At 41.0% G+C, this 25,019-nt stretch overlaps 1 protein-coding gene across 3 annotated transcripts in view; it reads right to left on the bottom strand.

Moving 5' to 3' along the window:
- Nucleotides 1-24,419, bottom strand: part of BCL9 (BCL9 transcription coactivator) — an 89,176-nt gene extending 64,757 nt beyond the window's left edge. For all 3 annotated transcript variants that reach the window (XM_050749427.1, XM_050749440.1, XM_050749448.1), the window contains exon 1: nucleotides 24,034-24,419. The gene's annotated coding sequence lies outside the window, so the exon portion shown is untranslated. The remainder of the gene's footprint in view (nucleotides 1-24,033) is intronic.
- Between the last annotated feature and the right edge of the window lie 600 nt (nucleotides 24,420-25,019).

The raw sequence follows: 25,019 nt of genomic DNA, 5'->3' as shown, positions 1-25,019 counted from the left end.
GGATTTGAGCTGGGTCTGGGGAATTCTGAATCACAGATTACTCTAGCTCCCAAAGCAGCCATCATTCTAGGACACTTGTAATTGAACAGAGGTAGAGCTGGAAAGGTGTGCTATCCAACTTTCAGCATATCTTCACTGTGACATAACGAGCACTCACCAATAGCAATTGGCCAGGCAAGAGGAAGAATGCACACTGGTAACAGCTAGCAACTTGTAAGTTCTGTCTCAGGCATATTTTCTTCTGAGATGGAAGGTATTAGCAGTTCTGAGAAAGGAATGTAAGCCTCCTCTATTACTCATGTATATGTAGTTACATTGTGGAAATAGTAGTGGAAATCCATTGAAGAGTTGCATGGGCTTGAGCGAGTGATTTCACCTCTTTGAGCTTACATTTTCTCATGTATAAAATTAAAAGCTTAGAGTAGAGGATGGCTAATATCCTTTAGATTCTTGACAGCCTGTGATGCAGTCATTGGCAAGTACACTGGGTTATTAACTAAAGAATAACCAGCTTGGTTTTATCATGGCTAAAGATGGGAGAGAAAGCATTAAAAAAATGGAATTCAAGAGAATCAACAATAGCGTTGTCCACTAGAACATTCTGCAGAGATGGCAATGTTCTCTATCTGCACTGCCCAATATGGTAGCCACTAGTTACATGTGGCTATTGAGTACTTGAAATTAGGCTAGTGTGACTAAAGAGCTGAATTTTAAAGTTTTTATTTATTAATCTAAATTTAAATGGCCACATATGGGTAGTGGTTACCATATTGGACCGGGTAGATATTAACTTTATGTAAGCCAGACTTTAGGTATAAAGATAAAAGAACAAGGGAGTGGTTTGAGAACTGTTTCAACAGAAGAATAAAGGAAGGCACAGGTTTAATTTAGGCAATTCACAAATAGAGCACATTTATTCTTTTAGACCTTCTAAAAAGAAGGATAGACTCTCATTTTATAATGCAGGCAATGATAATAGTACCTTACAGTGGTACATAACTTTACGCTCTCCAAAAGTTCTTCACAGCTACAGTTTGATCCTCAAAACAGCTCTCAGGATGTAGAAGAGAATAAATATTTTCTCATTTTACAGATGAGGAAATTGAGACCCAGACGTTTTCCCCAAGGTCTGAGACTTCAAACATAATAAAGCTGTAATTTGAACCAATCACTTCAGACTTTATTTTTCCAGTTCCTTTCACAGACAGTACAACCTCCAATCCCTCACCTTGCCTGACTTCAACACGGAAATGGTAACAATTAATAAAATACTAAATATAATAATAGGAAAGATGAGAAAATGCCAGGGGCTCAATAATCCACCAACTAGATAATCAAACCCTGACCGAATCAAGAGCTACTTGTGTCTGTTATGAGAAACGGAAAGGAGCAAAAATTTATTTTCCCACAATGTGCCGGGTGTTTTACAGATTGCACTCAACAGAACAATCCTACGAGAAAGCATTCGTAGCATCATTTTATCGTTGAAGAAGTTACTAGTCTGAGATCACATGCCTATAGAATGGCACAACCGGAATTCTGTTCTATAGCTTCTGGCTATTTTCAAGTCACATCCACATGCAAAGGAAGTGAAGGTTCCCACCCTTTCACCCCAACTCCTCCTAGAATGCTCCAAAGTCGTTAACAAGCCAGCTTTGGAGTCACTCAGAATGAACCTGAACCTCAGATCTCACACCGTTCAAAGGATTTAACGTTTCTGAGCCTCAATTTCCTCAACTGCAATATTGGAGAATCATTTTACCCATTTTCAGGATTATGAAGTGGATTAATGTGTGACAACAGTTAGCACAGTGCTTGGTACGAGTGTGTAATGAGTAGTAGTTGTTAATAGTTTACATTATGAAAGTGCTGCCGACTCTATAGGCAATTCTAAAACAGAAATTCCAAAAATGACTTCAGACGTGGTAGCATTTCTGCCAAAGTCTACCAAGTAGATGATGTCAGGACACTCACTTGGACACTGAAGATTAAGTCGGTTGGATATCACATGTTTTCAAACCGTCATTGATAGGATCAGTGGCTATGGCAGAAGCACTGAAGTGAGGCCTTTGTTCAAAAAGGCCCACAAATGGTCATTCCTTCCCCTGATTTTTCATCTCCTGAAAGCAGATGTCAAATCTAGCCCTCTCTTGAGTCCTAACCCCATGTATCTAGGTCCTTGTTGCCCATGTCTACCTAAATGTTGTTATACCTGCACGAGAAGCCAACATTCCCTTAACTGAACCCACTCATTTATTCATCCATTCAATGACTATGTATGTGTATGTGCATGTGCTAGGCTCGGTTCTAATAATCAGGGCATGGCAATGAACAAGACACACTCTAGCGGCTTACTTTTGGTGAAGAGGAGCTCACATAAACAGAGTAAACAAAGAAGATCATTTCAGATTTTAGTAAGTGCTGTGAAGAATAAAAAGCAGGACCATGGGATAAAGAGTGACTGTGAACGAAGAGTAAGAGAATTAATTGGTTAGGAATGGCTCTCTGAAGAGGTGACATTTAAACTAAGGCCTGACTGACAAGAAGGGGCCAACCATGTGAAGATCTGGGGACAGAGTGTTCTGGGCAGAGGTTACAGTGAAGGCAAAGGCCCTGAGGCAGAAATGAACTCAGTGCGTTTGAGGAACTGAAAAAAGGCCAGTGTGGCTAACGCTAAACCAAAGGAGAGCGTTTTAAGAGATGAGGTCAGGGAAAAGCAGGGACCAGATCATGTAGGACTTCCACCACGCCATGGTAAGGGGTTCGGATTTTATTCTAAATGCAGTGGAAAGCCATTTTGATATTAAGTGGGGCAGCAATGAGATTTGGTTTGCCTTTTAAAAAGATTACTTCTAATCCTGCCACCCCCCGTCCACGCTCCTAAGTATAAATGTGCAAGTGCATGCACCCACTTTCTCTTAAGAGCATCATTATTTTGCCAGTTAGGTAGTCACATGTGAGTCTCCCCCTGCCTCCATTCAGTCTATTCCCAGATCCCATCAAGTCAGCCTCAATAGTGTTTATGAAGCTCAACTCCTCTTTGCATTTCTATTGCCATCATTCTATTTCAAGTCCTCATCATTTCTCCCTAGAATTATTTCAGTAACTCTCAAACTAGTCTTCTGATCCTTCTGCAATCCAACCCATGCACTACTGTCAGATTATGTCTCTGAAAAATAAAGGCCTACATATGTCACTCCTGCTCAAGAACATTTAATGGCTCCCCAGTACCCAAGAAACAAAATTGTAATTTTCTAACCCACTGTTTAAGATCCTGTACCAGGTATCTTTATTTATTTATTTATTTATTTTGAGACGGAATTTCGCTCTTGTTGTCCAGTCTGGAGTGCAATGGTACAATCTCGGCTCACTGCAACCTCCGCCTCCTGAGTTCAAGCGATTCTCCTGCCTCAGCCTCCCCAGTATCTGGGATTACAGGCATGCACCATCACTCCCAGCTAATTTTGTATTTTTAGTAGAGACAGGGTTTCTCCATGTTGGTCAGGCTGGTCTTGAACTCCCAACCTCAGGTGATCTGCCCACCTCAGCCTCCCAACGTGCTGGGATTACAGGCATGAGCCACCATGCCTGGCCACTCCCAGGTATCTTGAACTGCTCTTCTCTTTCCTCTCCACATTTGCCTATATTTATCCTATGTTCTGGCCAAACTGGTTTACTTCCTCTTCTCGGAACATGACTCTTTTTCTGTATGCCATTTTCTGGGTCTGAATTGACATTTCCTCCAATAACATCTGTTGAGCTCCTATACTAGTCAATCCCTAGAGAGTCAAATGATACCATCTCCCTGACACTCTCTCTGCTCTTTCTGACTAGATGTGAGCCTCCCACAGGATTTCGTCTGAACCTTTTTAAGGCATTTATTATATTCTTTGTATTACAGTTATCTGTGTACATGTCTTACTCCCCTATTATATTATTAGCTCCTTAAGGGTGGAGACTGAATCTTCTTCATTTTTTATGCCTATTAAGTTCCTAGCAGAGAACATGATGTGAAGGAGGTCCTTGATAAGTATTTGTTGAAGAATGAATGAACAAATGAATAAATAGACAAATAGACCCTAAAATTCATCTTTGAGCTGCATCACTCAATAAGATGATTTTAGAAAAATTATGAATAATCATAAGAGGGAATGAAAAGGGTCTAGCCCTTTAATCTTCACAATGGCGTTGAAGGGCCCCTGGGAAACACAAATAAGCCTGGAAATAGGTTTCCATTGTTTTACATGGAATAGATGTCAGAAAAGGTCACTTGGGAGTTGCTGAAAATTATGCACTGTGTTAACAGTGCCCTAGGACATAGATTCCATGTCTGTGCCTCCCCGCTATCCATGGTCCTTCAATCCCCATGGTGGGTTTATGGGAAATAATGTAAAACCATCTCCCTTAGCAATTAATTTTGAGTTGAGCAGTTCCTTTTCAGAAAGAAAGATAAAAGTTTCAGTTAATTTCCTGATTCTTTGCTGTACTATATCAGCATTCCAGAAAGACTAAAGTGTGTGTTGGGGTTTACCTCAATCAATTGCACTGGTGAGTTCACTTATCTTAAGTGACTTTGCTTTGGAACAATGATAGTGAATGAACCTCCTCATGGAGCAAAGACTTCTGTTTATGTAGCAAATGGGCATAATATTTGCTTGGAAAGCAATGAGGCAACTTTTCCTCACTCACTGTCTTTTGCCTCAGGCACTGACCTTGACTCTATGAGTAAGAGGATACCTAGGTGTCCCTGTTGTTATTTAAATTACACATATTGTTAGTACATTGTAAACCATCTGTTATTAATTATGGCTGAGAATCATGAAACTCCATGAAGTAAGGATGCCTTGTTTTTATTAGTTTAAAAAAATTATTTATGTATATATTTATTTTTATAAAGATGAGGTCGCACTACGTTGCCAGGACTGGTCTTAAACTCCTAGGCTCAAGTCATCCCCACAAAGCCCCTTAGCCTCCCAAAATGCTGGGATTACAGGAGTGAGTCACTGCTTCTGGCCTTATTCGGTTTTTTTTTTTTTTTTTTTTTTTTTTTTTTTGAGTTTTTGAGATGAAGTCTCGCTCTTGCCCCCAGGCTGGAGTGGGATGGCGTGAGCTCCACTTGACTCACTGCAACCTCCGCCTCCCAAATTCAATCGATTCTCCTGCCTTGGCCCCCCCCCCACTTCCCTGCCCCCTGAGTAGCTGGGATTACAGGCACCCGCCACCAAGCCGGGCTAATTTTTGCATTTTTGGTAGAGACAGGGTTTCACCATGTTGGCCAGGCTGGTCTAGAACTCCTGACCTCAGGTGATCCACCTGCCTCGTCCTCCCAAAGTGCTGGGATTACAGGTGTGAGCCACCGCGCCTGGCCTCGCCTTATTCCTTTTTAATAGTTAAAAAGACTCCTCCTGAAAGATTAAGGAATCCACCAAAGATCAGTCCCTCAGTGAGAGACAGAAGCATGGCATTGGACACTCACCTTGGGCTACTGCTCCTCATGAATTTCGTCTATCCCACACACCTTGCCTACTAACAAGCTTGATAGCAGCTGTGGTCTGAATAGCACGAGTGTTTCTCTGCATCATTTACGTTCTTTTTCTGTTCTGTTCTTTTAACTTTACAACAGTCTGTACTTATTCTGAAATACGAAGTCCTCTTAGCATATCCTAGAGGAAGAGAGTGAAAGCAAGGCTTTCGAACTCCGGTTTCCAAGACTTTAGGTAACCAGCATTTTATTAAGCTTCTTAAAGTCTCTGTTTTCTCTGGGTCTTAGTTCCCGGCCTTCAGGACCCAAAAACTGTTCCATTGCTCAGACAGCCCAGAAAAGAATCTTCTTTTTCAAATGCTATTTTTCTATCTGTTTCTAAAATAAGTCAGTGGGGAAGGTAAGGGTGTCAGTACTGTCCTTAGAGAGGAATGAGGTATTTACTCTCTTGCTTATGGTTCTCTGAAGAAAGAAGGAAGAGAGTACATTTCTATTATAACATTTGGCTCCTTGGGGTCAAAAGCACTCTCTTGTAGTCCAGGAAAATTAGGTTAAAATACCATCTCTGCATTTCATCAAGGTAATCCACAATGGGTACAACCACGACAGAGTAGAAGGGACATGAAAGCTTGGGTGCAAATCCTGGTTCTGCTTTTATCACACAGGGAAATTCTGGGCAAACTGCTTCACCTATCTGTAGTTTGGCTTGCCTAACCTAAACAGGAACGAGAGTACTTGGTATATGAAATTTTGCAGTTTAAGTGGAATGGCACATATAAAGCAACCGCTATTTTAATAGACAAGATAGAGAAATACAAGCTGATGACAGAGGAATCTGATGGATTAGTAACAGGACAATGAAAAGATTTCTTACGACCTCCCAAAAAGCTCTGTCTTTGAGCCTGTCCTACTCAATTTACATAGCAATGATTTGGCTAAAACTATAGAAAATACTTTTAAAAATCTCATTTGAGGATGTTACAAAATTAGGAGATCACTGACTTTCCTGGTAAAGGAGAAAAAAAGTAGGAGAGATGACCATCAAATGACAAAAAAAGAAAGAAAGAAAGAAAAAAAATCTTCAAAATACCAATCCTAACAAGATAAATTTCGAAAGTGATAAAAGCAAAAATAATTTAAGCCCCACATAAAAATTACAGAAGTCCAAGTTGCCTACATAGAAGCATGTGTTTAAAAGGAGGAGGAGAAAAGGTGAGAGTAAAGGAGATGAAGTAGGGGGAAGAGGATTTTATACTTATGTGATGAGGTGCTGGAAAAATCAAATGCACTCTCAGGCTGCACCCAGAGAAGTGTGGCCTAAAGCAAGGGAGGTGATAGGTCACCTACTCCTTGTAGAGCCCCGCAATCAATTTTGAATGCCTCTGTTTAAAAGGACTACAAACAAACTGAGGTGCATTCAGTATAGTAACTGGAGAGAAAGAGAGATTTCTATATCACGTCCTATAAGGAACTCAGAATGTTCCACTAGAAGAAAAGTCTTCAGGAGACTCTCACACCTGTTTTAAAATGCAGGAAGGGCCATGTCATGGTAAGATGGGTAAGGCTCACTCTCCATGTCTCCACAGATAGAACCAGGATCAACAAGTAGATAAAAGCAAAGCCCACTTGTGCTTCCACAGAGCGTGTGTGCTTACTTGGGGTTGGTGGGGGCAGCAGGCATTATCAGACACCAGAGGGAGACCAGACCAAGGAACGCAAGATCTCCTTCTGCTCTTAGAAATCCATGGCAGCCATTGACTCCAGAGCCATCCACAGTTTTCTCTGAGGAAAGGTCTTTGGGAGAGAAGTTCAAAGATAAGTGCTTTTGGTGGGATACCATGCATTTATTTATTTAGCTCTGAGTTCTGGGCAAGTGCTGATTTCAATCAGCAGCATGGTACTAAGGACAGCTTACTGGATTTTGAGACAGACTAATCTGGGTCAAACCCCAGCTTTGACACTTACATGCTATTTGACTTTAGGCAAATTACTTGACCTCTCCAAGCCTCACTTTCTTCATCTACCCATATTATTGCTTAGTTTAAGGGTTGTTGGGAGAATTAAATGGCATACCACATCTCACTGATTCTAAGATGCACATTTTTTAACGTTGATGGTATGTATGGTATACGTACAGTTTGATTGGGTATGTTTTTTTTTTTCTTTCATAGTGGCACATAAACTAATGCGGGTCTTACAAAAATCAATGGCAACTTATATTCAAAGGAATATGGTGACATATATTAAATAATTAGCGTAATGGCTGACACACAATGAGTACTCAGTACAATGTTAATTTCATCCTTCCTTTTGTAGACAACTGTTTCACAACCTCTTGAGGAACAGGGAGGTCCTAAATAATTAATAATTGGAAGGAGCCTACAGATTTCCAATATGGAAAATTAATGAGAAAGTTTGCACCCATCAGATCCTATGGAAGATTATTTTTATTCTACACATACATATATAAAATATACATGTATATATATTTTTTTCTCATCCCATTTCCTACGGTAAGGTAAATATTCTACAACTTTCCAACTCTGCTTGCTCAGTATATTTTAGTTCAATGTGAAATTCATCCATTGAGCACAAAGCTAAATGTGTTTGCCTGCTTTATCTTAGAAAAGAGGATATCCCTGCGATCACCAAGCCTCAACCCCTATCTTCCAAATCAGTCACTTACCACAGAATGTCTTTGTCAAGTTGAATATCCTTCAGATCCGACTTCTTTCCTCTACTGGTGCTCAATACAAGATGCTTTACTTTGTCACAAGAAGCATATAATAAACTCAACGCTGCAAGGATATATCTGTAAGGGAAATTTTTTCTTGATCTGGCTGGCCTTGAACATAATCATCAGAAAGACTTTCTGTGCTCAGATATTATGGTTGTAAGTGAGAATTTTTTTCCCTCACATAAGAACATATCTAATCCACTATATAAAATGTTATCAAGCAAGTTGTGTCACTGTTATTTTGTGCTAGTGAGTTACCCAGGTTAATTACATATTACTACAAAGTCATCTTCTTTATAGCTGCCTTACATTTTAAAACGATTTAACGGTATATATCATCTTGTCCTGCAATATTAGAATTTCGTTTGCTAGATCTGTCTCTGTCTCTCTCCCCCTTGTTCAACTTCTAGACAGTGGATTGCTGCTTGGTACCCCTGCCTGAGGACGTGCAGTGGCAAAGCCAAGCTTTGTTTTTTCAGTATGGTCAATTAGCTGGTCAGTCAATGGTCACTGAGGGCCCACTGTATACCCATCACTGCTCTAGGTTCTGAGACTAACTAGAAAGATACAAGCTAGACCTTCAAGGCATTCATCTATGGCAAAGACATGAAACAGATGCCATATTGAGCAGGAGCTGTCTCAAGTGACCAACACTTAAGTGATTAATCTGTGGTCTCCATTCACTCCTTAAATGTAAAGATGGCCAGGTGCAGTGGCTCACACCTGTAATCCCAGCACTTTGGGAGGTCAAGGTGGGAGGATCACTTGAGCCCAAAGGTTCAAGACCAGCCTGGGCAACATAATGAGACCCTGTCTCTACAAACAAATTTAAAAATTAGCTAGGCATGGTGATGCACTCCTGTAGTTTCAGCTACTCAGGCTGAGGTGGGAGAACTGCTTAAGCCTGAGAGGTCAAAGTTGCAGTGACTGTGATTGTACCACTGCATTCCAGCCGGGGCGACAAAGGGAGACTCCTTCTCAAAAATAAATAAATAAATAAATAAATAAATAAATAAATAAGGCTGGGAGCGGTGGCTCATGCCTGTAATCCCAGCACTTTGGGAGGCCAAGGCGGGCAGATCATGAGGTCAGGAGCTCGAGACCAGCCTAGCCGACATAGTGAAATCCAGTCTCTACTAAAAGATACAAAAAAAAAAAAAAAAAAGTCAGGCGTGGTAGCAGGCACCTGTAATCCCAGCTACTCGGGAGGCCGAGGCAGGAGAATTGCTTGAACCCTGGAGGCAGAGATTGCAGTGAGCCAAGATGGAGCCATTGCACTCCAGCCCAGACAACACTGTGAGACTCCGTCTCAAAATAAATAAGTAAATAAGTAAATAAATAAATAAATGTAAAGACATAAGGCCTTCGATCTGCTGAGCCTCACTGCTAGTAGTAGGCTACTCTAGGACACCTTCATGCCCTTGCTCCCACCAGTGGAGCTGTCTGCTCACCAAGAGTCAGCATTTGTTCCCAGGCCTATTTGTGCTAGTTCTTCCTATTATTGTAATTACATAATTTAATTAAACTTACTTAAAGTGATGAAATATGAGTGCAAAAAAGATGTTGTTTCTGTAAGATCTAAGGTGAATGTTTAGAAAAGGCTTTAAAAATGAGTCACTAAAAAATGTGCTGTCAACTTAGGCATGAGAGAGCCAACCATAAAACATCATTAAATCTGGAAAATCTGATTGCCTCACAAATGTCTTTAAGATCTTGCTCCACTTTAAAGAATCCGGGACACAAAATGATTGGGAAAGCCTCGGGGTGTGACTTCTGTAAGAAACAAGACTCAGAAGTCTAATAGGAAGCCTTCAACTCCAAAGATGGTGCCTTGGCTCAACATCAAAAACCTGAGGCATGTTTTAAGTTAAAATAAAAGCTTAAAGTATGATTCCATCATTTTGTATGATTCCTGCCTTAACTAACTTGTTCAACTAAATCGCTAATTATTAATTGAATTGGGCATAAGGGTTTCTACTGTTGTTAACCAAATAATACGTTAAAAGCTACAATACAGGGTGTGAAGGCACACAAGATGATCTCTTACAGGGGAAGAGAGGGCTTAGGACAGCCTCTGTGGAGGCAGGTGAGTCCTGAGTTGGGTGCCAAAGTATAGAGTAGGAGGTCCTAGGGAAATAAGGAAAGCCAGTCACTTCCCAGGGTAGAAATCAGTATAGTCATATGACTCAGTTTTCTAGACTTCGTAAACCAACCCACAGACATGATAGCATAAGTTTGACTCTTTAGTCTGCCATTACTGTGTGTTCTTAAACAAGTCTTCTATGTCTCAGGGTTTGCATCTGAAAGATGAGGATAGTAGCAGTACCCATCTCAAGGGGCTGCTGTGAAGATTACATAAGATGACCTCTAATTAATCATACATTAATAAAAATGAGTGCAAAATTATTTTAAGGCTTTCCGGGAGCAAGGGAGTAGGAATGCTGATTCTGGAGATAAAGAAAATGTTTTATACTTCTAAAATCTCTTGCCAAGATCGTAAGAAGTAGGAGATTGAAGAGAAAGAAAGGTGGGGTGTAAGCACCAGAGACCTGGAGATATGTCGGCCCCTGAGGCAAGCACTCTCAACAACCAATTCTCAACCTGCACAGTCCAGCCATCACTTCCAACTAGCTCACTCATTTCCCCCAAAGATCCTGTAAAATAACTATTTCCACTATCTCCATTTTACATATGTAGGAACTAGGTCTCATAGAAGTTAAACACTTCATTCAAAGTTGTGCAGACAATAAACAAGAAGCAAGGACTAGAACCCAGGTCACCCGATTCCAAATTCTGTGGACTTCTCAATAGCCCAGGCTGCCTGTCTCATGTTCACTTCACAAACCCTGAGCTGTCGTGTCTGGTATTATATTTATTCATTTGTTAAAACTACTGGTAGGACAGGATGCTGCAACTAATAGCTAAAACGAGGATTGGAGATTATCAAGGATTCCAATTATCCTGCCTATCTCTGACCTCCATTACTAAGGATAAACAGAAGCCAGCTCTAGCAATTTTCTGAAATTTTCATTAATTTTAAATTAATTTATACAATGTCATCTTTCCCTTTACCCAAAATTAAAATGTCCTTGTCTTTTCAGTTTCTCATTACAGACAAATCCCCGTATGTCTTTGAGACTGTCTGTTGTTTTTCTCTGGATCCTTTGTAGTTCTGCTTTGTTTTCTTTGAAATGAAAGGACCCAGTGCTGATTTCTGATTTTAAGGTGAAGTCATAACATCAATGTATATCATTAAAATGTTTTATTGTAATTACAGAAATAGTCAATGCCAAATTATGCACACTGTATTATTTTCTGCATTATTCTTTATCCCATTCTCAAAGTTAATACAGCCTATTATATCTCATTCATTCTTCTGACTGCTGCTGCACAGTGAGCAGATGTCTCCATTGAGCAATCCACAATGAATCTGAGATCTTTTTCCTGAGCACTTACAAGTAGAGTAATTCAGAGCCCATCAGTGAGTATGAGCTGTTTCAATTGTTCCTTCCAGTGTACATTAGTTTGCACTTGTCTACATAAAATTTCAAAGAATCATAGATATTAAAGAGGGAAAAGACCAGTTAGTTTATCAAACCTGCCAACTCTGCCGGCAAAAGCAAGCAAAGGAAGTAATCCTATCAGTTCATACTATTTTAATGATGCTGATTAATAATAATTACAATTACTGCTTATATTACGTGGTGTCTTTCATCCCAAAATCAGTTAAGATGCTTTTTATTTTTAAGGCAGCATTTCTTTTCCAAAAGGGAACTGGGGCACAGACATTAATGTTACCATACTCAAAGCAAATCCAATGAAGCCAAAAATTCAATTCAGTTGGGTTCAGTAAACATCTCGAGCACAACCACTTGAAAGGAGAGGAACTCTGCTGGGTGCTCTTGGGGATGCAGAGGTAAATAGGACCTAAATCCTTACCCTCTGGTTTACTCTCTAGTAAGGGATTTATGACAGTGAACACGTATAGCTAATATGATCATTCTAAGCAAAGTAGAAGATAACATGGACACAAGAGTCCTCTGGCTTTAGGAATTGAAAAAGACTGTGAAGAATGTGACATTTGAGCCAGACCTTGAAAGAAGAATGAGTCTAATGTCCATCTGCAGAGTTTGGGAAAAAAGAAGCTGAGCAAAGAACCAAACCAAAACAGAACAAGAGAGCTTAGCTGGGGTTCTACCTTACAGTGTAAAGACCAGTCAGTATGCACTTCGTCACAGCAAGGGAATACAGTCCATAATGCAGAAGACACCTACTAGGTTCTCTTTAAACAGGATTAGGATGTGAAAACTCAATACACCTGAACAGCTACCAGAATATATTGACTACCAATCATGAATATACTTATGGAGACAAGGCAGAATGTTTTAAATGAGGACTGTCTCCAAAAAACCCACCAAATCCAGAAAGCCTGGTATTGTATGTAAAAAAAAAAAAAAAAAAAAAAAAAAAAAATTGGAAATTCCCAACTACACACTAAAATCTCAAACATTAGATGAATAAATGACCCATCTGTCAGTACCTTAGTACTCCTTTGTACTACAAGAACTCACACTAGTGTCCCATATGGTCACACCAGGGATTGATAGGCCCTTGTTAGATTGCTGTTCAACTCTAGAACCCAAACCTAGAAAGCACAGAACAGGGTATTTCATTGTGTGATTCCTTCAATAGAACTCTGGGAAAGTACAGACTAGGAAAATGCCAATATATTCTTATGGTTAGTAAGAGTAGATATTTCTCCGCTTTCATTCAAAGAAACCAACCTTTGAAAGCATTATTATCTGTCAATCTTTGTTTGTTTTATTTTCTGAGACAGAGTTTCACTCTTTTTGCCCGGGCTGGAGTGCAATGGTGTGATCTCGGCTCAGCGCAACCTCTTCCTCCTGGGTTCAAGTGATTCTCCTGCCTCAGTCTCCCGAGTAACTGGAATTACAGGCATGCGCCACCACGCCCGGCTAATTTCGTGTTTTTTAGTAGAGACAGGGTTTCGTCATGTTGGCCAGGGTGGTCTTGAACTCCTGACCTCAGTTGATCCATCATCCTTGGCCTCCGAAAGTGCTGATTACAGGCGTGAGCCACTGCGCCTGGCCTCAATCTATTATTCAGTCATTACAATGCTACTTTATATCACCCTTTATAAAACCACTGGAGTGAAGAAAAAGGAAACTATAGAAGACCTCTAGTACTTCCACATTCATCCCTCAAGGACCATTGCAAATGTCATCCCCTTCATGAAGCATTCCCCAATTCCTTCCACCATTATTCCCTTCACCACCAAATTAATTGTTCTCTCCTGTGACTACCACAGTTCTTTTGATCCATTGGTATATGCTTTATAATTAGTTCTGTGAATATCTGTCTCTCTCCACCAGGATGAAAGCACCTTAAAGGTAGGGATTCAAGCCTCAATCATCTTGCACCCTGCAATGCCAAGCTCATTTTCATTGTCTGACATACAACAGATATTTATCATGTTTGTTAAATCACTTCCTCAGGTCTCAGAGACCTTATTTTGACATATTTAAATTATTAAAACTTTTTTAAAATCTATACTTTAGTCCATTTTCTGCTGCTTTAGTCCATTTCAGGATACCACAGACTGCGTCGTTTATAAAGAAAAGAAATGTATTTGCTAGAGTCTGGAAAGTCCAAGATCAAGGGGCCACATCTGGTGAGGGTCACTCCATAGCAGAAGGCATCACATGGTTAGTGAACACGTAGGCATGGCAGAGGGAAAATGGGGGCCAAATTCATCCTTTTATCGGGAGCCCACTCCGTCGATAACTAACCCACTCCCAAGATAATCGCGCTAATCCGTTCATGAAAGTGAAGCCCTTAAGGATTCTCCACTTCTTTAAGGTCTCACCTCTTAATACTCTCATAATGGCAATTAAATTTGAACCTAAGTTATGGAGGGAACAGCCGAACCATAACAGTACCCTATCCAAAACTTACCCTTGTCTAACCATGGCATTCAGAGTCAGATGCGAGACCCTTATAGGTGTGTGTCTGCCACTATCCTTCATTCAATCAGCATGTACCTCTGGCTGTGCACTGAAGAAGTACTGCCCTTAACAAGACCTGAGCCTTGACTCTGTCACTTAGCAATTATATAACTTTGGAAATCCTTTACAGTCAGACCGACCCAGCTTTAGATAGACTTATACTCTAATGGTCACTTGCTAATTGTATGATGGTTTGGCAAGTTATACTCTCTAGACCACAGTGTCCTCAACTATGAGGTGAAGGTATTAATAGCACCTATCTCAGTTTGAATGAGACAATGCCTGGAAGAGTATAACACAGTGTGTAGCACATAGTGAATACTCAATTATTATTACTGTCTCCTCATTTATAAAGTAGAAATAATAATACAAGTCCCTCAGGACTGTTGTAAGGAATAAATGATATAAAAAGCAGAATTTTACCCAGCATGTTGTTCCATCAACATTTCCTTCCTCCTTATGTTCTAGAATAATTGCTACAACTGATGGAGTGCCTTTTACATATCAGGTAATGTGTATCAGTCACTTTAAATATATGATCCCATCTAATTTAATTCTTAAGACAAGCTATTTAAATAACAATTATTATCCCTATTTTACAGATGATGAACTGAGTTTCAGAGAGAACAAATAATCAGCCCAAGGTCACATAACCAGTTCAGGACAGACTGTTCCAGAAGCTACAGACAAGTTGGATCAAGTACAAAACAGGGAAGCATAGGAAGAAAGCACAGGAAGAAAGCACACGCTTTGAAGCTCCCTACGGAGTTGAGCATTTCTATTTATCCTCATCCTGGTCCCCAATTCCAGTACTACGCTTGCTGTTTAGACTAGCCTCTGGGATCCATGTCAATATATTCTCACTCTCACTATTCACCTACTCTTGCTTTTTGATAAATACATGAAATGACGTCTCTCATGTAAGAGCTAACTCTAATACACTTACCTCTCCCAATTTTTTTTATTATAAATTGGCTATTGTTCCCATGGTCTTTTTATCTCAGTTGTACTAATTGTTACCCATGAAAATTTTAATTTTTAGTAATCCAGTTAGCCTTAATTTCCTAGACTTCCATAATGGGCTTATATTAGCTGTGTCAAATATGTTCCTTGCCAGCCACATGGAAGGGAAGATGGCCCTTCCATGGTTCATACTAAAAGACAGTCCAGTTTTATACCAAGTGACAACCGCTCTACCCCTACCCATCTCCCTTTACCACAGCACCCTAGACTAGAGGTGAGCTTCTGACTCATGGAAAGCTCCAACCTCAAGCTGGCTAAGAACCTATAAAGCATGGCAGTGAAAAGATGAGTTGGGTTAGTTGGATCCTTTCTTGGGAATCTAAATTAGGGAATTCTGAGAGAAGGAAGCAATTATCATGGAAAATTGCAGCTGAAAGAATGGAAGGAAAGAAATCATGAGAAGCCACGAAGCGGGGAGAGTAGAAAGAGTAGATTCTGGACATGGGGCTCTTGACAAGTCAAAGAAGCAACAATTAGGGGTGTAATTAAAAAGCTATGAGATTGAGAGAGCTTACTCAGAATAAAGCTAGAAGATCAAAGCAGTGAGTAGCAAAAGAGCCTGAGTAAGGCAAACACAGAGGGAGAGAATCAGACTGATATGAACGAGAAAGTTGTCCCTAGAGCTGCCTCAGCACCTAAAAGGTCTCCAAGTCTGATTGCAGGCTCTATCTGTGAGCATCTTCACAGTGAATGTCACTTCCCTAGAGGGAACCTGAGTGAGTCAGTTCTTTGCAACCAGAAGCCCTTTTCTAGACGGTTTAGCACTTAAAACCTTTTTTAGAAAATGAAAATTAAATTACAGTGACTCCTTCTTTGTTTCAGATGGTCACAACTTCAGATTCCTGGAAGTCAGGCGTTCACCTTACTATCCTCTGATTGTCCAAACTTCCTCAAAGATCTCTTGATTTTTCCTGTTTCTGAGCTAGAAGAAACTTCTCCTCTTTAGTCACTACCTACATATCAATAAATAGCAGGTAAGATAGGCAAACTTAACTAACTGATTTATCATCTGTGATTCTTTGACATAAAAAATAAACTCATAGGAAATCACAAGGTCCAAGAATGGGAAACGTGAAAAACAAAAGCTTTAGGGGGAAAAAGCTGGGCATGAGAAAGGAGAGGAGGCTGAGTGTGGTGGCTCACGCCTGTAATCCCAGCACTTTGGGAGGCTGAGGTGGGCAGATCACTTGAGGTCAGGAGTTTGAGACCAGCCTGGCCAACATGGCAAAACTCTGTCTCTACTAAATATACAATAATTATCTGGGCATCATGGTGCACACCTGTAATCCCAGCTACTTGGAAGGTCGAGGCAGGAGAATCGCTTGAACCCAGGAGACAGAGGCTGCAGTGAGCCGAGGTCTTGCCACAGCACTCCAGCCTGGGCAACAGTGCAAAACTCTGTCTCAAAAAAAAAAAAAGAAAGAAAGAAAAGGAAAGAATTTGAGAGTATACAAAATGCTTTATTATGATTATGTATTTTATTCTTTGCAACAGGAGAGAAGACGAATACCCTATGAGAAATTTCCTTTTTTTTTTAATGCAACACAAGGTTGCAATTTAAGATTCTTCTTGTCAATTCTTTTTGTATTTACACCTTTTTTTTTTTTGAGACAGGGTCTCACTATCTCGCCCAGGCTGGTCTCAAGCAATTCTCCCACCTCAGCCTCTGGATGTATATTTAATTAAATTCATTAATAAGCTTTATTTCAGTGTGAACTGTTTATTCATTCACCAACATTTATTGATTGCCTGCTCTGTTTCACCCTATGCTAAGGATTAGGGGTACAAAAACTACAAACAATTCAACCTTTGAGGGACCACAGCCCAGAGCAGGAGGCAGACGATTCTAGTGCAGTGTGATAAGAGCCACATAAGTGCATACTAGGAGGCGGTGGAGCAGGAATGACCTGGTTTGGGTCCAGGAAGCTTCCCAGAAGAAATGCCCAGGATCAATCTCGAAAGGAGCAGCTGGAGCTGGCTTGGAAAAGTTAAGGCAAAAAGACATTCCAGGCAGAGACAGCAACGTGGGCACTGGCACAGAAGTTAAAGTCCTGAATTCTTTAGACTATGGTTGCCTTAAACACTCCAGTGTGTCATGGATGTCTATACGGTAAACCACCAATCCAAGCATCCTTGGAGAAAGTATGACCTTAACCTTCACTCAGAATGATCCTTGTCCACAGACCCTCAGCAAAATTTCTCTCCTCAAACATATACTAACTACACAAGCCCTAAGGATAACAGAAAGTCCAATATATCTAGTATTATCCAAGATAAAAAGTTACCTCAAGGTTCATAAGTTTCTCTTCTGAGCAAATGACGGCTTGGTTTCCTTCAAATGCTATTAGTGGTAGTTTTGAGTTTGTGTATTTTTCAGGAAAAAGAGTGATTGTGATTTTCATGGAATTACTAAAGCTCTCCAAAGTTTTAAACTAAAGGCATTTTGAATCTTTAAGACTACTTTTGGTAACTACTTAGATCATTAAAAATTAGATTGGCAATAATAATATATAGAATATGCTTTCCTTTTCCCTTTATAATGTTTAGCATTCATCGGTAACCAAACACTTCACAAATTTCTACAGAGTACATTCTTAGGTTCTAAAAGTCTTACTGGCATGTCCACTTCACTAAACTATTTCTGTTTTCCTGTCTTTAAAGTTAATAATACATTTCTCTTATGTATCTACTTATTATTATTGTTATGATATTAAACAAGATATTCAATGTCAGGAATTCTAAGCAACCCAGAATAAAGACACATTGTAAATCAAAAAATTATTACATATAGTGTGCAAAATCCTCTTTCCCAGCTAGAAAGTAATTATATCTTACATACTATTTTTTTCCAGATGATAAAACGTAAAACTAATTAAAATTGAGTCAGTGGTTTACTAACTGTCAAAGCAACCTTGAACTGGTTTCCCTTGCTCCAAACAAGATGATATTTCTAAAACAGGGCAGGAAAATTTACTCTGGGGTTCTAAAAATTACATTAAGAGCCACTGTGTAAAATTTTTAAATTATATATTTTCAAAGGTTTAACCAATTTCAAATGAATAGTGCTTGGAATTACTCATAGAGATGACATGATTAATGAAACCATTATTCATTCTCTACCCTCTGTCTCACCCTCAATCACATTTCAGAAGCAGATTATTACTTATATCTTAAAGGCATATATAATATATACGCACACACGTATATTATATACACACACACATATGTAACTATCAGCAGATAATCTCTTTCAGGAGTTTCATGTCATAAAGATTGCCAATGATCCCGTCATCCCCAAAAGCATAGTGTTAAACCCATAGCATGTATCATCAGCACTACAGTTGCTTACACTGTTCCTTTGCGTCCTCAAAACAACATGTGAGCACAATACAAAAAAAAAACCCACGATTTTTATGAAAAAGCCTGTGAGAACAGCAAAGCTAAGAGATGTACCCAGTGCCCATCCATTTTAAATTCATACTTATACAGAAAAACATGCATTCAAAACAGCCTCTTCTTTTGGAAATGGTTCTTTAGTCTCTTGCACATGTGCCTGCATGCTGACTGGCAAATTCTCCAAAAGATATAAATTAAACTCTCACTTCTTCCTATTGAGCTTTTCACTTCAAAATGTCAACATAGTCAGTATGATAGATATAGACGTATAGGAATGAATCCTATATATCCACAAAACCCACTACCCTTTCCCCTTTAATAACTATAGTTCTTGAATTGGGCTTCATATAAGATGACCAAAGACCAGATTCATTAAGTATCTTATTCACAGAATCAGAAAAACATTGAATAGCAGAGCTGGAAGGAAGCTTAAAGATGATTTAGTCCGATTCCCTCATTCCGAGAGGTCCAGAGAAGTAGAAATGGGGATTTCTAGGCCATAGACTGGCAAAACCAAAGATAGAGGCTGGTCCATTGCACTTTGTAGAAAACATGTCATTATTAAACTAGAACTAGGGATCCTTTTTTCGATGAACACTCTAAATCCTACCATTTAAAAAAAAAAAAAAGGATGGGGGAAGGCAAAACTAAGGCAATTATTACTATTTATTATTATTATTATTATTATTATTATTACTATTATTGAGATGGAGTCTCGCTCTGTCACCCAGGCTGGAGTGCAGTGGCGCGATTTCAGCTCACTGCAAGCTCTGCCTCCCGGGTTCACGCCATTCTCCTCCTTCAGCCTCCCCAGCAGCTGGGACTACAGGCGCTCACCACCACGCCCCACTAATTTTTTTGTATTTTTAGTAAACATGGGGTTTCACCGTGTTAGCCAGGATGATTTTGATCTCCTGACTTCCTGATCTGCCCGCCTCAGCCTCCCAAAGTGCTGGGATTACAGGCGTGAGCCACCGCGCCCGGCCCAAGGCAATTATTTTAATGCCAAGTCAACACAGTACCTTTAATCTGAATGTCGCGGTGATTGCCTCTGTTCTCTGCTTCTCATCTCTTGCAAAGATGGCCTAACAGGGAGATTTAATTAGCTAGCAGTTTCACCCCTCATTTTCTTGTGAGTCCTTGGGTGAGTCACATAACCTTACTCAAATATAACAGAAGGATAACAATACTATTTAATTCACAGAGCTGTTATAATAGAGGACTAGGCAGATATTTTAAAGTGCATTAAAATGTCAAGGATTAAAAGGAATGGAGAAAATTTCCATTGTACATCTTATATTTATGTCTCTTGGGAGTAGAAAAACTACAAAATCCCCTTTGGTAAAGCTACATGCAAAAGCCGTATTTGTAACTAATGAGTTTTGGAAATGTCCTGCACCTTGTGTTGGTTTTACTTTCAGCAGGACTAGAGACTCCAGAATAGTTATTTATGCAGAGTACCTACACATTGCACCCTTTAAAATGTCATAACAGTCTTCAGTTTTCTTCCCCTGGAGTTAAAGATGGCCTGTATCACTGCTGTCTGGCTCTCCAGTTCTGTTAAATCTTTCCTCTGACCAGATCCTTGTTTTACTCACTCCTCAACTCCCCACTTGGATTACTCCTCTTTTTGGATTACTCTTCCAATGCCAACTCAGACTGCCTCCCCAAGAGGCAGCTCCCCGGTGAGTAACACACTTGGGGTGGGGGAGAGTATGTCGGAAGTGATCAAAGACTTGCAAATGAAGTGCATACCGCTCAGAGGAGGAGGCGTTGGCCACAGGTGCCAAATGCAGACCACAGCAAGCTGGCAAGCTCCGGTTTAGGTTGTTGCTACAATGTGGGCTGGGCACATCCCTGTGTAACAATGCTGGGTATGTAGAACTGACTCTTATTTTTCTCATGACACGGCTTAACCACACATTATGTGTGGGTTCCTAAAGTATAGGCATCAAACCTATGATTTATGTGTGGGTGGGCATGTGTGCCTTCTAAAAAAACTATTAAATTAATCTTAAAAAAAAAGATGGATGGACAACACTGAAGACAAACTCCGCTGAGTACTAGAGAAAGACACGACATAGAAAATGGTGACGCCAGCATTAACACAAATCTGCCTCCGTGGAAATGACTGGCATTTCAACCAGACACTATATTCTTTCCAAGAAAGGCCACAAATAGGAGGAAGAGAGAGAGAGAGAGAGAGAGAGAGAAAAAAAAAGGTTCTATCTTTGATATCACTAAACCAGTCAGATTTTAATAACACAACCAGAGATCTGCTAAAAAGGTATTTAATTTTTTTTCCCTTTATGAGTCCTTGCTGGGAGGGGTAGGATATGTTTCCTTGCTGGGAGGGGTAGGAAAGGTCATTTTATTATATTGTCTTTGGAATTCCAAGATGACAGTGATAATGGTGGAGACTCTTGCAGCTGAGTGTTTAGTACCAGCCCTAGAAGAACGATGGAATCAGTAAAACGAGATCAGAGTCTCACTAACCGCAGTCGACATGAATTATCCAGGTAGCAATGTTAGGCTGCTCACTACAAGAGTGAAGTTACTTCACAGTACAAGTGTAGGGGTTTAGCAGATATTATTTGTTGGTCTGTGTGCTGAGAAAAAGAGAGAGAGTGAAGGATGATGAGAGACGGAAGGAAAATTTTCTGCTCTTTGGAATTGCTGGGCTCCCTGTGAGTACGAATGACACCAGAGGAATGGAAGTTGGCTGGGGCAAGGGGAACTCAGCCACAAAGAGAAAGAGAACAGTTAGCTTATGTCTAGTTACACACTTTGAGTCAATAACTTATGCAACTCTATGCACTCCGCCATAATACTTGCATGCTGTTCAATAAGTATTATCAATATTAGGATTACTAGTTTGTGTGACCATGTGGTTAATGTGGATCATACCAATAAGACTGTAAGTTCCCTGAGGGCAGGGGTATATCCGCCTTTCTCTTTCCTATATCCTCAGTGCCCAGTGTTTGCCTGCTGCAGAGTAAAGATCCCCAAAATATTAGTTGAATGAACAAATGAATACATGAATGAATTTATGCCAATTCATGTTGTGGACCCATGTTTGTCATATTTGTGCTATTTGATGACATGAGCAGGGCAGAGCATGCTGCTGTAATCCAGCACAGCAAGCAGAACTACAAAAGGTGCCTCTCTTTGGTTGGCCAAGTGCTGGAGTATGTAAAATCAAATGTGGGTGTGAGGTAAAGGTACGTGGCATGAAGACCCTCCGGGTACTCTGAACCCCCGGGTGTGGTCTAGATGTTACCACAGCTTTGTTGCGCCCCTTAGATTAGTGCTTATCTCTTTTGGACCTTAACATCCTCGTCTATAACATGATGGAATAACACTTCTTTTTCCTTGCAGTCCTTAAATTCTAACATTTTAGGAACATATCTGGACCCTGAAATCTTGTCAGGAACAACCGTGATAAGATCTCTGCCTATAAAGTAGAAAACAATTAAGTTTTCAGATATATATATACAGCTTTATTTTAATAAAACATTAAATGTAGGGGGACCTTCTTGCCAGATCCAGGCCAACTAATGGCTTTCCTTCAGCTTTTCCCACACTCAGAAGTCAGGTTTCCAGGCCTCTGTGAGAAGCACATAAATATTCTCAACCAGGGCTGGTCCTTTGCTTCAATCTCCAGCTATCACAGGGAGTCAGTCTGATAAACATTTGCAGTTAGAATGGAAGGAGGCACAGCCTCCTAGACTTTTACAGATTTTTTTGGACAAGCAGCAGAGTCACAGAAAACCTAGAATTAGGTAAGAAAGCAGAATTCCCCCAGAGAATTCAGAGAGAGCTACAACTGAGAGCCTTTAAACAATCACTGTGTAGGAACAGAAGAAAGGAAATCCACAACTCAAGAAAATAAGCAGACATTTTTTTCTTCAAAAAAAGATTTTAAAGATGCATGTTAGGCACTGATTTTAGCCCTCTATTCCATCCCTCAAGATGTCACTTCAAAAAGGAAAAGGTTTTATCCACAAAACCACCAGCGAGTAAACAGCCTTCACATTCTTAGCCTCATACACACACAGTGAGATATTTACTCTCTGATAAACAGCAATTGTAAATAAATCTCATTTAATCTCTAAAAGCCACAATAAAAATCTTTAACCTCCAAGGTAGAGTTTACAGATGTGTCTGCATGCCCTGCCAGTGCCAGAAAACACAAGGTCTTGAATAAACTACTATACCAGGGGGCACATTTTCTCGCTCAAGCATCTTACATTGACCTTCTTCAAAACAAAAATATGTACAAGGAGGAGGAAAGGGGAAAACCCAACCCCTCCCACCCCATTCTCTGTACAAATCGGCCAATAAATCTAACGAAAAGACACAAGAGAAAAGGACAGAAGCCAACAGGTGGAACAAGGCTTTTTGTTTCCTTAGAAATGCTCAGACACTTGATCTATGCTCCTCAGTCTATTTGTCTCAGGGTGTCTTTAATGATGGTTTTATTACCCTGATGATGATGATCAAGAATAATGGTAACACTTCTACTCTGTGATTCCACAGCATCTCTAGCTGACGATTTCTCCACGCGTTTCAGACACAGTGATCTGTTCTGTTTCGCTCAATCCCAGGGAGGCAGACAGCATCCCTGATCAGCTCCCTTGATTTTACAGATGGGGAAATTGAGGCACGGGGCACCCCACAACTCTACAGTCTCTACGACCAGAGGAATCCCTGAGACTGGAAAAGTTTCTGGATCGTCTTGTGGCAGAGTTCTCTTGCTCTCCCTTCTTGCCTGCCATGCCGCTCCTCCTCGGAGAGTCTGGGCTGGGGTGGTAAGGATCGGGGTGCCTCCCCTTCACAGCAAGGCACACCAGGGCAGTGTGTGGGAAGTCCACATGCACACACAGACCCACCGGCACACTGGCACACACAAAGCTCGATGCAATCTCTGCAGTCACTCGGCGGAGCCCTGGCCGGCCCTTGCTCAGCCTGAGAATGCACAGCTTGGAGCCTGCAAGGCCTCCCTGGGCTCTGGGCTGGGGCTTCCCAGAACGAAGGCTCTGCCCTTCTCTCCCTCTCTTTCAGGCTTCCCTCTCTCTCGCTCCCTCTCTCTCTCTCTCTTTTCCCTCCCACACTCACACCCTCCTCCCACCCCTCTCCATCCACCCCTTCTCCCCCACCAACCCAGAGGCACAGATCGTGTTACTGGGGTTCCCTCGAAAGAGGGGCCATCCCCAGCCCTGGGCGCCTTGAAAGACTTCCAGGGGCAACGCAGGAGCTCCAATCGCAGGACCCCAGCGCTCCTCCAGAGCAGCGCAGGAATGAGACCCCCACTTCCAGGCACAGGCGAACAAGCCTGCCACCGAAGAAGGAATTGTTAGGGCTCTTACCTTTTTTATGAGGAGAAATTCTGGAGAATCATTTCAGAAACTGAGGGGGGAAAGTGAATGAAGACAAAAAAGACCCTTTTCCTGCAATCCCTGGCCTCCTGGTATCAAGACACCAGGACAACATCAAAGCAACTTAGGGGGAACACTTTAGGGGCCTATTGTCTGCTCTGGTCTGATCTGTTTTTCTTCTGACTCCCCCTCTTGCTGCGGTGACACTTGGTACGGCCCAGGCATTCATGCCAAGTAGCTTTCACACATGGAAGCTTGTCTCAAGCAATTGCTGACAAGCCACAAACAAGACATTCTCCCTCCCTTCTATACGCCCCCCCTACTCCTCCCCCCTCCACCTTTTCCTCCTCCCCTCTTGTCTCCCCTCCTCCTTTCTTCTGAATGCAAACTAAAACTCTCCAGTGACAGGCAGGCTCGCAGGCTTGGCCTAGCTGCGCACGCAGACACACACACACACACACACACACACACACACACACACACACTCTCTCTCTCTCTCTCTCTCTCTCTCTCTCTCTCTCTCAAGCAGCTCAGCTAGTTGCTGCTGCACTGGTGGAGTTAAGAGACAGGAAAAAGCCCAGGCTGAGTTGGGGGCAGGGAGAAAAAGAGAGAGGGAGAGCGAGAGCAGAGAGCCGCCTCCTGTGTCCTAGTAAAATGGCAGAAGAGAGGTGAGCCCTTTGGAAGAACAGCAGTGGCCACACACGTGTGCACACATACACAGACTCAGGCCATCTCAGCGCCAGGAAAAGTGAAATAAATGACCCGACAAAGGAAAAAACAAAGTCCCATTAGCTGGAGATTGGGGGAGTAGGGAGATAAGAGGGTGGGTGGCCCCAGGACTGGGGTTTCTGTTGAGTGATTTTTCTTCTTTACAATGGAGAAAAAATTGTTTCCTGAGGATCTAGCCTTCTTTCACTGCATAATTGAGCATGGACTTGAGCTACTAGTTACAATAAAATCATGAAATGTGTAAATGT

Source organism: Macaca thibetana, chromosome 1, assembly GCF_024542745.1.
Source record: "Macaca thibetana thibetana isolate TM-01 chromosome 1, ASM2454274v1, whole genome shotgun sequence".
Lineage (NCBI taxonomy): Eukaryota > Metazoa > Chordata > Mammalia > Primates > Cercopithecidae > Macaca > Macaca thibetana.
Note: the sequence above shows the minus strand (reverse complement) of the source record. Positions and strands in the feature narration are given on the sequence as shown.